The sequence below is a fragment of the Leucoraja erinacea genome, chromosome 2 (genome assembly GCF_028641065.1).
Source record: "Leucoraja erinacea ecotype New England chromosome 2, Leri_hhj_1, whole genome shotgun sequence".
In the NCBI taxonomy this organism is placed as follows: domain Eukaryota; kingdom Metazoa; phylum Chordata; class Chondrichthyes; order Rajiformes; family Rajidae; genus Leucoraja; species Leucoraja erinaceus.
In genome coordinates, this window is record NC_073378.1 from 111,327,113 (window position 1) to 111,339,369 (window position 12,257).

Here is a 12,257-nt window from a genome sequence, read left to right on the forward strand (position 1 = left end):
TTGACATGAACGGATCCCAGCAGTAATCTGGGCCGAAACGTTGCCTATTTCCTTCGTTCCATAGATGCTGCCTCACCCGCTGAGTTTCTCCAGCATTTTTGTCTACCTTCGGGCCTGTTTCCACACTATCACTCTATAGCTATAATTGAGCTTTAGTTTTAAATTTTAACGCAATGCCTATGAATATTGTTTTCTCTAACTTCAAGTAACCCCCTGCATCCCCTCTCTCTCCAACCCTCCCCCCACCACACTAGCTTTGCATTCTCATCTAGCTACAGCTAACAATGGCCTGTTTCATTTATCAGTTATTTTATGCATATCCTTCATTCATTTCGCAGTGGAGCAGACAAAGTGTTTTAAGAAGGAAACTTAATTCATTTGTTCTACATCATCGTCTATATCTCTCGTCCCCATTCCCCCTGACTTTCAGTCTGAAGAAGGGCCTCGACGCAAAACGTGGCCCACTCCTTCTGTCCAAAGATCCTATAGAAACATAGAAATTAGGTGCAGGAGTAGGCCATTCGGCCCTTCGAGCCTGCACCGCCATTCAATATGATCATGGCTGATCATCCAACTCAGTATCCCGTACCTGCCTTCTCTCCATACCCCCTGATCCCCTTAGCCACAAGGGCCACATCTAACTCCCTCTTAAATATAGCCAATGAACTGGCCTCAACTACCCTCTGTGGCAGAGAGTTCCAGAGATTCACCACTCTCTGTGTGAAAAAAGTTCTTCTCATCTCGGTTTTAAAGGATTTCCCCTTTATCCTTAAGCTGTGACCCCTTGTCCTGGACTTCCCTAACATCGGGAACAATCTTCCTGCATCTAGCCTGTCCAACCCCTTAAGAATTTTGTAAGTTTCTATAAGATCCCCTCTCAATCTTCTAAATTCTAGAGAGTATAAACCAAGTCTATCCAGTCTTTCTTCATAAGACAGTCCTGACATCCCAGGAATCAGTCTGGTGAACCGTCTCTGCACTCCCTCTATGGCAATAATGTCCTTCGTCAGATTTGGAGACCAAAACTGTACGCAATACTCCAGGTGTGGTCTCACCAAGACCCTGTACAACTGCAGTAGAACCTCTCTGCTCCTATACTCAAATCCTTTTGCAATGAAAGCTAACATACCATTCGCTTTCTTTACTGCCTGCTGCACCTGCATGCCTACCTTCAATGACTGGTGTACCATGACACCCAGGTCTCGCTGCATCTCCCCCTTTCCCAATCGGCCACCATTTAGATAATAGTCTGCTTTCCTGTTTTTGCCACCAAAATGGATAACCTCACATTTATCCACATTATACTGCATCTGCCAAACATTTGCCCACTCACCCAGCCTATCCAAGTCACCCTGCAGTCTCCTAGCATCCTCCTCACAGCTAACACTGCCCCCCAGCTTAGTGTCATCCGCAAACTTGGAGATATTGCATTCAATTCCCTCGTCCAAATCATTAATATATATTGTAAATAGCTGGGGTCCCAGTACTGAGCCTTGCGGTACCCCACTAGTCACTGCCTGCCATTGTGAAAAGGACCCGTTTACTCCTACTCTTTGCTTCCTGTTTGCCAGCCAGTTCTCTATCCACATTAATACTGAACCCCCAATGCCATGTGCTTTAAGTTTGTATACTAATCTCTTATGTGGGACCTTGTCGAAAGCCTTCTGGAAGTCCAGATACACCACATCCACTGGTTCTCCCCTATCCACGCTACTAGTTACATCCTCGAAAAATTCTATAGCGGAGCCTCTGCTATAGGATCTTTGCTTCTGTCCAGAGACGCTGCCTGTCCCGCTGAGTTACTTACTGTCTGCTATTTTGTGTCTGTCCACGATTGGAAACGCGGGCCGCATTGGGAGGAGGGGGGAGGGGAGGGGAGGGGGATGTACCGTGACGTCGCTCCGCAGGGGGGGGGGGGGGAGGGGGATGTACCGTGACGTCGCTCCGCAGGGGGGAGGGGGGCGGGTGTACCGTGACGTCGCTCCGCAGGGGCTCCGCAGGGGGAGGGGGCGCCGTGACGTCGCTCCGGGGGGGGGGGGGGGGGGGGAAGGGGGGGGTCCCACAGGGGGGTCGGGGGGGGGGGGGGGGGGAAGGGGTGTACCGTGACGTCGCTCCGCAGGAAGGTCTCCATCCATCCATCCATCGTTTCCTGTGTGTGGGGTTGAACGTGCATTTCCTGTTAGCAACCCAGAAGGTTTAGAACTAATGGCGACCCTTTTCCTTGGCTCTGTACGCAAATGGACGTCGCGAAATGAGGCGACTTAAATACAATTGATCGCAACTTAAGTGAGTAAACGCGTAACGTAGAAGACGACGTTGAGATTTTCTCTTGTTCCTCAGCCAGAAAACACAATAACATGCGTAGTAAAGGTTGCGTCAACGCCGACCGAGAAACCAACACAACTGCAAATGTCTAATTTGTCCAATGCGCTTGAACTCTCAACTTATTGAAGGCACGACTTTTTAAAATCATATCTGGCACAGTTTTTTTAATGGATACGGTTTTCAAGACGTCTGCCAATTGGTCGAATAACAACGTAAAATAATTATCTCGATTCAAGTTGCCTTAAATATGATTAAGAATTTGTGTGTTTTAAACCCCCCCCCTCCCCCCCAACAATTTGAGGCTCATTCCATGTAAATAATACGCAAAGTCATGTTTATCGCTCGCCACACACGTCAATTAATTGAATATCAGTTTGAAATTAGTCGGGAGGAGCGGTATTGGTGCACCTGTTAACATACAACTTTGTGAAAGTAGATTGGTAGAATGCAGTTTTCTTACAAGATTTTTCAGGATAGATGTGCTGCTGAGATTAGAACGTCCTTAATTAAACAAGCATTCACAAATAGTTTTCACTATAATCTTGTGTTTCCTGGGTCTGTTCACAATTTTAAGACCTCAAAATTCAGTGTATATGCTTGTAATCTAACTTGTTATGTGGTTTAATTCCATTTGAGTTTTCAGTACATTTTAGAAACTACATTTTTCAGAAATGGATGTCAGGGGAACTTTTAGCCCTTGACACACTTTCCTCAATACACAAGGTTATGGCTGTTCTCCACCTCAATTATGTTCATATATGTTTAACCAAAATTTGAGTAGCATAGATGTTGGGTAGGAAAATGGAATTCAGATAAAGGCTGTACAACTTAATACACCTCAACTCTTCAGAAGGTAATTTTTCTTTCACAGATCCAAAGTGAATGGACAACGCAACAGTTATCCATATTGAACCTTGACTTTTGTTTCATCCACACATAGCTTGGCTGTCTCTTTTTTACGCCCATCAACACATCTAACTGTTCCACTGCAGTTAGCAAACACTTGCATTGTTTTATAACTCTTTGGCACGGAATAACCCAATTCAACCCAATGTCGCCTCACAGAGCAATCACATTCTGCCACTAATTTCCAGCACACTGTATTCTCCCCACAGTCCCTGCAATTCCCTCCAGATTCAAGAATGTACCTACTACACATTGTGGTATTTTAAAGTAGCCAATTTGCCTCAACAACCTGCACGCCTTCAGGACGAGCAAATAAACTGGAGCACAGAGGAAATCCAAACGGTCTACTAGCTGTGCCACTGTGCCTTCATCCTGATTCATTAAATTATTGTGGTTAAATCTTGTCCATGGACAGGAAATTAATGTGAAATAAATGTATGTAATGGGTAGATAGAATACACTTTGAAGAAGAAGGCATTTTCAACTGGTCTTTCAATCATCTCCCCCCCCCCCATTCTTCTCTGAAGATGGAACCCATGAAAACATGCAGTAAGACCTGGATAACTTTCAGCCATTGCCTAAGATTTTGCAAGAAGTACCAGACATTGAGCTACTGCCACGAAATATAATCTAACTTTTATATGAACCTTCAGGGTCCATCTGTCATGTAGTAAATTAGAAGAGCAAGCAGTATTTCCTCCTAAATCTGTATCTGTCACCTATGAAGGCGTCATAGGTCCAATTCACCCAAGATGTCTGTTGCCCCGTTTGGCCTATATCCCTCTAAAACTGCCCCATCTATTTATCTGTCTAAATGCCTTTTCAATTATGTAATTGTTCCCACCTCTACAGCTTCTCTGACAGCTCATTCCATATACGCAACAACCACTGTAAGGAAAAACTTGCTCCTTGGGTTCTATTTAAAAAAAAAATCCCTCTCACCTTAAACCTATGCTTTTTAGTTTATGACTCCTACCTGAGGAAAAAGACTGACCATCCACCTTAACTACGCACCACATGATTTTATACTTCATAAGGTCATCTGTCAACCTTTAATCCTCCAATGAACTCAGTCCTAGCCAATGACGCGTACAGTTGTAACATGACGTCCTAACCCCTATAATCAGTACCCTGTCCTATGAGCCAAAGTGGTCCATATGCCTTCTTCACCATCCTGTCAACCTGTGTTGCCACTTTTCAGGGAATTATGTACCTGCACCCCTAGGTGTCTCTGTTCTACACCACTCTTCAGGGCCCAACCATTTGCTGAGTAAATCCAGCCTGATTTATCTTTACAAAATGCAAGATCTCACACTTGTCACAGTTAAATTCCATTTGCCATTTCTTATTCCAGTCCCTAGTTCACCTAAATCCTGTTGTAATTTTAGATAACCTTCGACGATGTCCACCATTGATTTTGGTGTCATTTGGAAACCATATGAACAACATTGTCATCCAAATTGTTAATATAGATGACTAACAACAGTAGGCCCAGAACTAATCCCTGCACCGGGTCATTGTGGACAGCATACACTGCCCCGCTCATCCACTGCCCTGCTCAATTCTCTTGGTCAGCGTTTCCAAAGAAAAGCACTCTAATTTGAGGGGCACAATTTTTCATACACACATTCAAGTTGATTATCACTGATGAGTCCTTGCCTTTCCAAATGCTGGTAGATTCTGTTCCTCGCAGTCCCCTCCAACTTATGTTGGGTTCACTGGCTTATAGAGCCCTGATCTGACCTGGCTGCCCTTTAATAAAGGTGCATTATTAACTCCCAATCTTCAAAAATTTCACCCGTAGCTAAAGATAATGCAAATTATCTGCCTACTTCTGCAATTTCTTTACTGGCTTCCCACAATGCCCTTGGACATACTTAATCATGCATACGGGCTTTCCAATCTTCAATGCTCAGGTCGGGATCTTTCTTCAGATGGTAGGAGAGAGGTGAATGATCGAAGAGAGGTGGTGGGAGAATCTAAAGCCTGGCAAGTGTTAGGCAGATAGAGGTGGGCGGGGTGGGGGTTGGAATGCAGACGGTTGGACAAAGACCAGTGACGAAAAGACAAAAGGCGTGATAAGGAGAGATGTGAAATCAGTAAAAGGATATGTGGAAAAGGATGTGGGGGGGTAGTTTTCCATCTAGTCTCTCTTCCTCCTCTCCGAAATGGACAATTCTTGCAAAAATGTCATTCCCTACTCTCAATTTCTCTGTCTTTGCCACATCTCACAAGATGCGGATTTTAACGCCTTTCAAAAGTAAAATGTGGTTTCACCACTGTTTTCGTAGATGGATCCCACACCTGCATGTTCTCTGTATCCCATCCCCCATAGTTCTGTTCTTGCTTCCCCATATCCTGACTCCCCTCTCACCCCTACACAGAACAAATATAGAATTTTGTGCAGGAAAGAACTGCAAATGCTGGTTTAAATTGAAGGTAGACACTAAATGTTGGAGTAACTCAGTCTGTAGAAGGGTCTCGACCCGAAACGTCACCCATTCCTTCTCTCCAGAGATGCTGCTTGTCCCGCTACAGATAGAGTTTTACTGGTCTTTACCATTTACCCCACCAGCTTCAAGCGTCAAGCACATAATTCTCCAAAATTTCCACCACGTTTAATGTGATAATGCCACCAGTCACATCTTCCCATCCCCACCGCTTTCCTCCGTCTGCAACTCTTTGGTTCACTCACCTGTTCCTACACAAACCCTCCCTTCCTCTGGTACTTTCACCTGTATTACAGGTTGTAACTACAAGAGGTGTATCACCTGCCTCTCTACCTCCTCCCTTGCATCCATCTAGGGATCCCAGCAGCCTTTCCAGGTGAGACAGATTTGCATCCTCTAACTTAATCTACTTCAGTGCTTCTGATGTGGCCTCTTTTACATTGTCGAGATAAAGTATAGACTAGGTAACGATTTTGTTGAATACTTGTGGCTGTTCCAACGCCTGTTCGACCTCCCCTTTGCTAGCCATTTTAATTCCCCTTTCCATTCCCACACTGACCTTTCTTTCCTGAGCCACTACCCATTGCCAGAGTGAGGCCACATGCATACTGGAGAACCAGCACCTCACATACCACTTGGATACCTTGCAACCCAATGGTATAAACATGGAATATTTCAATTTTAGGAAACTAAACAACAAACATCACCCGTTCCCTTCCCCTCCCCTCTTTTCCATATGTCACACTTGGATGCACATCAATCTCTTCCACAATCCATCTTCCTTGTCCACTTCTATCTTTTTCCGGTTCACTGGCTTCACATTTCACACCTCTTCCCTCCTTATCTCACAGCCTTTTGTCTGTTCATCCCTGGCCCTTGTCCAACCATCTGCCAATCCAATTCCCCTCATCTGCTTCAACCAATCACTTGCCAGACTTCTCTTCCAGCTTTCACCCCCACAACAATCGGCCTGAAGAAGGGTCCCAATACAAAACATCACCTATCCATGTTCTGAGATGTTGCCTGACGCGCTCTCTTGCACTTTGTGTCTTTTTAAAAATGTAAACCAGCATCTGCAGTTCCTTGTGGCCACTAATTACCTTCAAAGTCCTTTCAATGCCCTGAGGTCATATATTTTCCCTCCCCCCCCCTCCACATCCTCACCCCCAAACCATACATACATTGTTATGAAAATGGACAATTTAGATGTTTGTGTTCAAGAAGGAACTGCAGATGCTGGAAAATCGAAGGTACACAAAAATGCTGGAGAAACTCAGCGGGTGCAGCAGCATCTATGGAGCGAAGGAGATAGGTAACGTTTCGGGCCGAAACCCTTCTTCCTTAGATGATTGATGTTTTGTGATTCTTAATCTCCTGACTTGCATCATCCCTGGAGATTTTGTTTTGTTTTGAGATCTTCTGGTTTATTGGAGTTTGTTGAGAATAAAGAAACAATATGTATACTCTGTAGATTATTTCTAATTGCAAAAGCTAATGTATGCAACTAGCTTCCTATCAATAGAAAATAAAAATATATATAAACCATACCTATTGCAGTTCATCAACTGCCATGATCAATATTGACTCCTAACTATTCAATTGTACGGGCATTTTGTTTATTTACTGCACCGTTTGTTTTCTCTTTTGCACTGCCTTGCATGTAGAGTCATAGAGTCTCACAGCGTGGAAACAGGCCTTTTGGCCCAACTAGCCCACACCGGCTAACATGTCCCATCTACACTAATCCCACCTGCCTGCATTTGGGCCATATCCCGCTAAACTGGTCCTATCCATGTACATGTCTAAATCTATCTATATAACTAAAAGTCTCATCTTGACCATTTCCTGTCTGCGCTGTATATTGATTTTAGAAAAAACGCTATATTATACCGCTATGATTTTTGGCCATCTTACTCACAGTCCTCCCCTGCTGAGGCAGCCCTGAGGATTTTTCCGATCGATGAAAAATAAAAAAGTTATGAATGTTTAAAAAATCTTAAGATCAGCAAATTGGTCCTCTCGCCTGTCAATCACCATGATGAAGGTAACGCCCCTTACAGGGGGCCAGGAGTATAAATCCCAAATGGTATGAAATTGCATTTAAATTTGGTGGCCTGCACTCTGCTTGAAAGGGTATGAAATTGCATTTGAATTTGGTGGCCTGCACTCTGTTTGAAATGGTATGAAATTGCATTTGAATTTGGTGGCCTGCACTCTACTTGAAATGGTATGAAATTGCATTTGAATTTGGTGGCCTGCACTCTGTTTGAAATGGTATGAAATTGCATTTGAATTTGGTGGCCTGCACTCTGCTTGAAATGAAATTTCAAGGAATAGCCGTGAGTGAACTGCCAGCTCACCAGCCGTGAGTCAATCAACTGCCAGCCCACCAGCCTTGAGTCAACTGCCAGCCCACCAGCCGTGAGTGAGTGAACTGCCAGCCCACCAGCCGTGAGTGAGTGAACTGCCAGCCCACCAGCCCTGAGTGACTGAACTGCCAGCCCACCAGCCCTGAGTGAGTAAGTTGCCTGCCCACCAGCCCTGAATGACTGAGCTGCCTGCCCACCAGGCCTGAGTGACTGAGCTGCCAGCCCACCAGGCCTGAGTGACTGAGCTGCCAGCCCACCAGGCCTGAGTGACTGAGCTGCCAGCCCAAGAATCCATTAGGTTCACAATGTCTATACTTGCCCTCTGGAAACCAGTCCCTTCGGCCCAGAACACCCATACTAGTGCTCCTGAAAGCTTCCCCCACTGGCCATCAATATTGGAATTGGTGGAGAGGTGGAATATTGTGTTTGGAGACCAGCCCTCCCGTGTGAACATGGGACCCCACTTCGTCTAGTGTTCCTTAAATGTTGCGATAGCAGCTGCTTCAACGACCTCTGGCAGCTCGTTCCATATACTTGCTACTCTTTGCGTGAAAACGTTACCCCTCGGGCTCCTATTAAATCTTTCCCCCCTCGCCTTAAACCTATGTCCCCTGGTTCTTGATTCCCTTTCTGTGGGCAAGGGACTCTGCATCTACCCGATCTATTCCTCTCATGATTTTATACACTAAGATCACCCATCATCCTCCTGCGCTCCAAGGAATAGAGACCTAGCCTGCTCAACCTCTCCCTATAGCTAGGGCCCTTGCATCCTGACAACATTCTCATAAATCTTCTCTGCACCCTTTCCAGCCTGACATGTTGCCCAAAACCGAACACAATATTCTAAATAGGACCTCGCCAACATCTTATATAACTGCAACATGACCTCTCAACTTCTATACTCAATGCTCTGACTAATGAAGGCCAATATGCCAAAAGCTTACTCCTTAGTTCCTGAAACTCCTCCAGGGATACACTTGATCCCAGCTGCCTATATCTATATCATGCCTCCTTTTTACTCTTGACCAAAGCCAACCTCCCTCATCCAGACTTCCTTACGTTTGCCTGCCCTGACCTTTACTCTTACAGGGACGTGCATGTCCTGAACAATTGTCAGCAGACTTTTAAAATCATTCCATTTTCCTGACGTTCCTTTTCCATCAAACAACCTTCTCAAATCAACTTGAGCGAGATCCTGTCCCATACCCTCAAAGTTGGCCTTAACCCAATTTAGCATTTTAACTCAGCAGCCCGCTCCGTCCCTATCCATAATTATCTTAAACTTAATGGAACAGTGGTCGCTGGTCCCAAAGGGCTCATCCACGATGTATGGTATGATTTGCTGGAAAGCACGCAAAGCAAAGTATTTTGACAATAATAAACTAAAACGAATACCATTCATGACTGACCTCAATCTTTTTTTCAGTAATGTTGTGGCAGGAAGCCGTGACATGGAGACAATTCATACAAGCACTGGCTTAATTAGCTCACATTGTTGTCTAGGTGTTTGTATTTTCCTTTAGTAAATTCAAGGCTTATTTGGATTTGGTTTCATCTTTTCAAATCGTTGGATTAGATGATAACTGGTTGTTGCTTGGCACAAGCATTGCTGCGCTCTGTTTTGACACCTAGTCTGTAACCTAGGACATTGGGTTGCTACCTGCAGTTAAACAAGGCACAAACTTTTAATTGTGTGTTTATTTATTTTAGACTATGTAATCTAAAACTATAAATCAGGTAAAATTTCAAATTGAACATTATAACAATTTTGAAACCACTCTTGGTCAATTTACTTGAACAATTAGGTCTCTACTGTTTATCCCACTCCAGAGATAAACACAATCTCAGTTCACATTTCAGTGCATTATTAAGAGAATGCTGCAATCTATGACGTATTGAACTGATCCTTTCCTCTCTTTCGGGTAAAAGTTTCCATTATGCCATTTAAAAAAATGTTCTGAAGGATAATTATCTACTGCCAACTAAATTATTGAAACCTATCTTTTCCTTCGCTCCATAGATGCTGTCTCACCAGCTGCGTTTCTCCAGCATTTTAGTCTACCTATTGAAACAAATTATCTGTTTAAGAAAGAACTGCAATCTGGAAAAATCGAAGGACTAGGAAAATGGACAAGGGAGAGCCAGTGAATATAGTGTACCTGGAGTTTCAGAAAGCATTTGATAAGGTCCCACATAGGAGATTAGTGGGCAAAATTAGGGCACATGGTATTGGGGGTAGAGTGCTGACATGGGTAGAGAAGTGGTTGGCAGACAGGAAACAAAGAGTAGGGATTAACGGGGTCCCTTTCAGAATGGCAGGCAGTGACTAGTGGGGTACCGCAAGGCTCGGTGCTGGGACCGCAGCTATTTACAATATATATATCAAATATATATCAATGATTTGGATTCAAGGGATTCGAAGTAACATTAGCAAATTTGCAGATTACACAAAGCTGGGTGGAAGTGTGAACTGTGAGGAGGATGCTATGAGAATGCAAGGTGATTTGGACAGGTTGGGGGAGTGGGCAGATGCATGGCAAATGAAGTTTAATGCGGATAAATGTGAGGTTATCCACTTTGGTAGCAAAAACAGGAAGGCAGATTACTATCTAAATGGCATCAAGTTCGGAAAAAGGGGAAGTACAGCGGGATCTAGGGGTCCTTGTTCATCAGTCTATGAAAGTAAGCATGCAGGTACAGCAGGCAGTGAAGAAAGCGAATGGCATGTTGGCCTTTATAACAAGAGGAATCGAATATAGGAGCAAAGAGGCCCTTCTGCAGTTTTACAGAGCCCTAGTGAGACCACACCTGGAGTATTATGTGCAGTTTTGAAGGAGATGGAAAGATGTGACCAGTGGTAGGATCCCATTGGAGGTGGTGAAAATGTCAGAGGATTATATGTTGTATGCGACGGCTGATGGGGTGGCAGGTAAGGACAAGAGGGACTCTGTCCTTGTTACGAGTAGGGGGGTGGGGAGTAAGAGCGGAGCTGCGAGATATAGAGGAGACCCTGGTGAGAAGAGGGGAACCCCCATTCCCTAAAGCATGAGAACATCTCTGATGCCCTGGTATGGGACATCTCATCCTGGGTGCAGATGCGGCGTAGACGGAGGAATGGGCGTAGGGGATAGAGTCCTTACAGGAAGCAGGGTGGCAATTATCTGGTTATTGTTCCATTGCTGTTCAGATTTGCATGTGAAATTGGCTGCCATTTTTCTTTAGTTTTGAAATTAACTGCATTTTTGAGGTATTCTATTCAATGAAGTATTTTAGGATGTTTTGAGAAACATGCTGCAGAAATGTAATTTTCTCATAGTTTATAAAGAACTATGTTAAGTTACAAAACAAATTTAAAGAGTACAGAGCATAATTTTAAAAAATTGATTCCACTTGTCTAGGCATTTAAAATAATCGATTGCTCTTCTGGGCATCATTGTGAGAGCAAATCTGCCTAATTGATAATATTCTGTTTCAGTTTATTAGATTGGACTATTGCAATGAATGTTTGTTAAAATACACCTGAATTTATAAAACACTGAAATATTATGCATTCTCTGGCATTAAATTGGATTCATTCACATTAAAAGCACTGTATGTTTTGAAGAGTTTGCATTAATTTCCCGTTGAAGTACCATTATTTTGAAATAGGTCTGAGCACTTCCAACTTCAATTCCCTTCTATGAGATTGTATGGGAAATGTGACAGGAAAATGACAGTGAAGTCACTAATATGCATGATGCCCATTAATTGATGACCAGCAGAAATCAGAAAACCCTGATTTAAAGTATTGAGTCTTTGGGATTTATCAATTGAAACTCACCAACTTTGCTAGTACAGGTGCACAACTTTTTATCCGAAAGCCTTGGGACCAGACACCTTTCGTAATTCAGAATTTGTCGGTCTTCGGAACGGAAATTTTTTTGCGTAGATTTTAATGGCTGGCTCGGTGGTAGAGTGCTCGGCTCATATCCGCAAGGTCGCGAGTTTGCGCCTTGATCCCGGCAGAAGAAGTTGGAGCGGGGCTGGGCTGGGCTGCTGCTGGCTGTGGGTCTCTGGGATCTCTGTACTTGCGGTGGGCCTGGTGGTCGACGTCCAATTGGTCCTGACGTCTCCGGTGACTGCACTGACCTGCAGCCATCGCCGTCGTGAAGACAGTACAAAGCCCCCACGCCGGTGCAATGAGCGGGGAGCTGGAGAGGGGAGGGAA

At 44.2% G+C, this 12,257-nt stretch overlaps 1 protein-coding gene across 6 annotated transcripts in view; it reads left to right on the top strand.

The window, feature by feature from the left end:
- Positions 1 to 12,257, top strand: part of LOC129714093 (meiosis-specific coiled-coil domain-containing protein MEIOC-like) — a 44,195-nt gene that overhangs the window by 2,789 nt on the left and 29,149 nt on the right. For 2 of the 6 annotated variants that reach the window (XM_055663562.1, XM_055663602.1), the window contains exon 1: positions 2,132 to 2,286. The exons of 1 other annotated variant lie outside the window; for it this stretch is intronic. The gene's annotated coding sequence lies outside the window, so the exon portion shown is untranslated. Of the gene's footprint in view, positions 1 to 2,130; positions 2,287 to 6,905; positions 6,994 to 12,257 lie in introns of those variants that run through there. 3 more of the 6 variants (XM_055663580.1, XM_055663571.1, XM_055663594.1) reach the window with 3 other exon arrangements.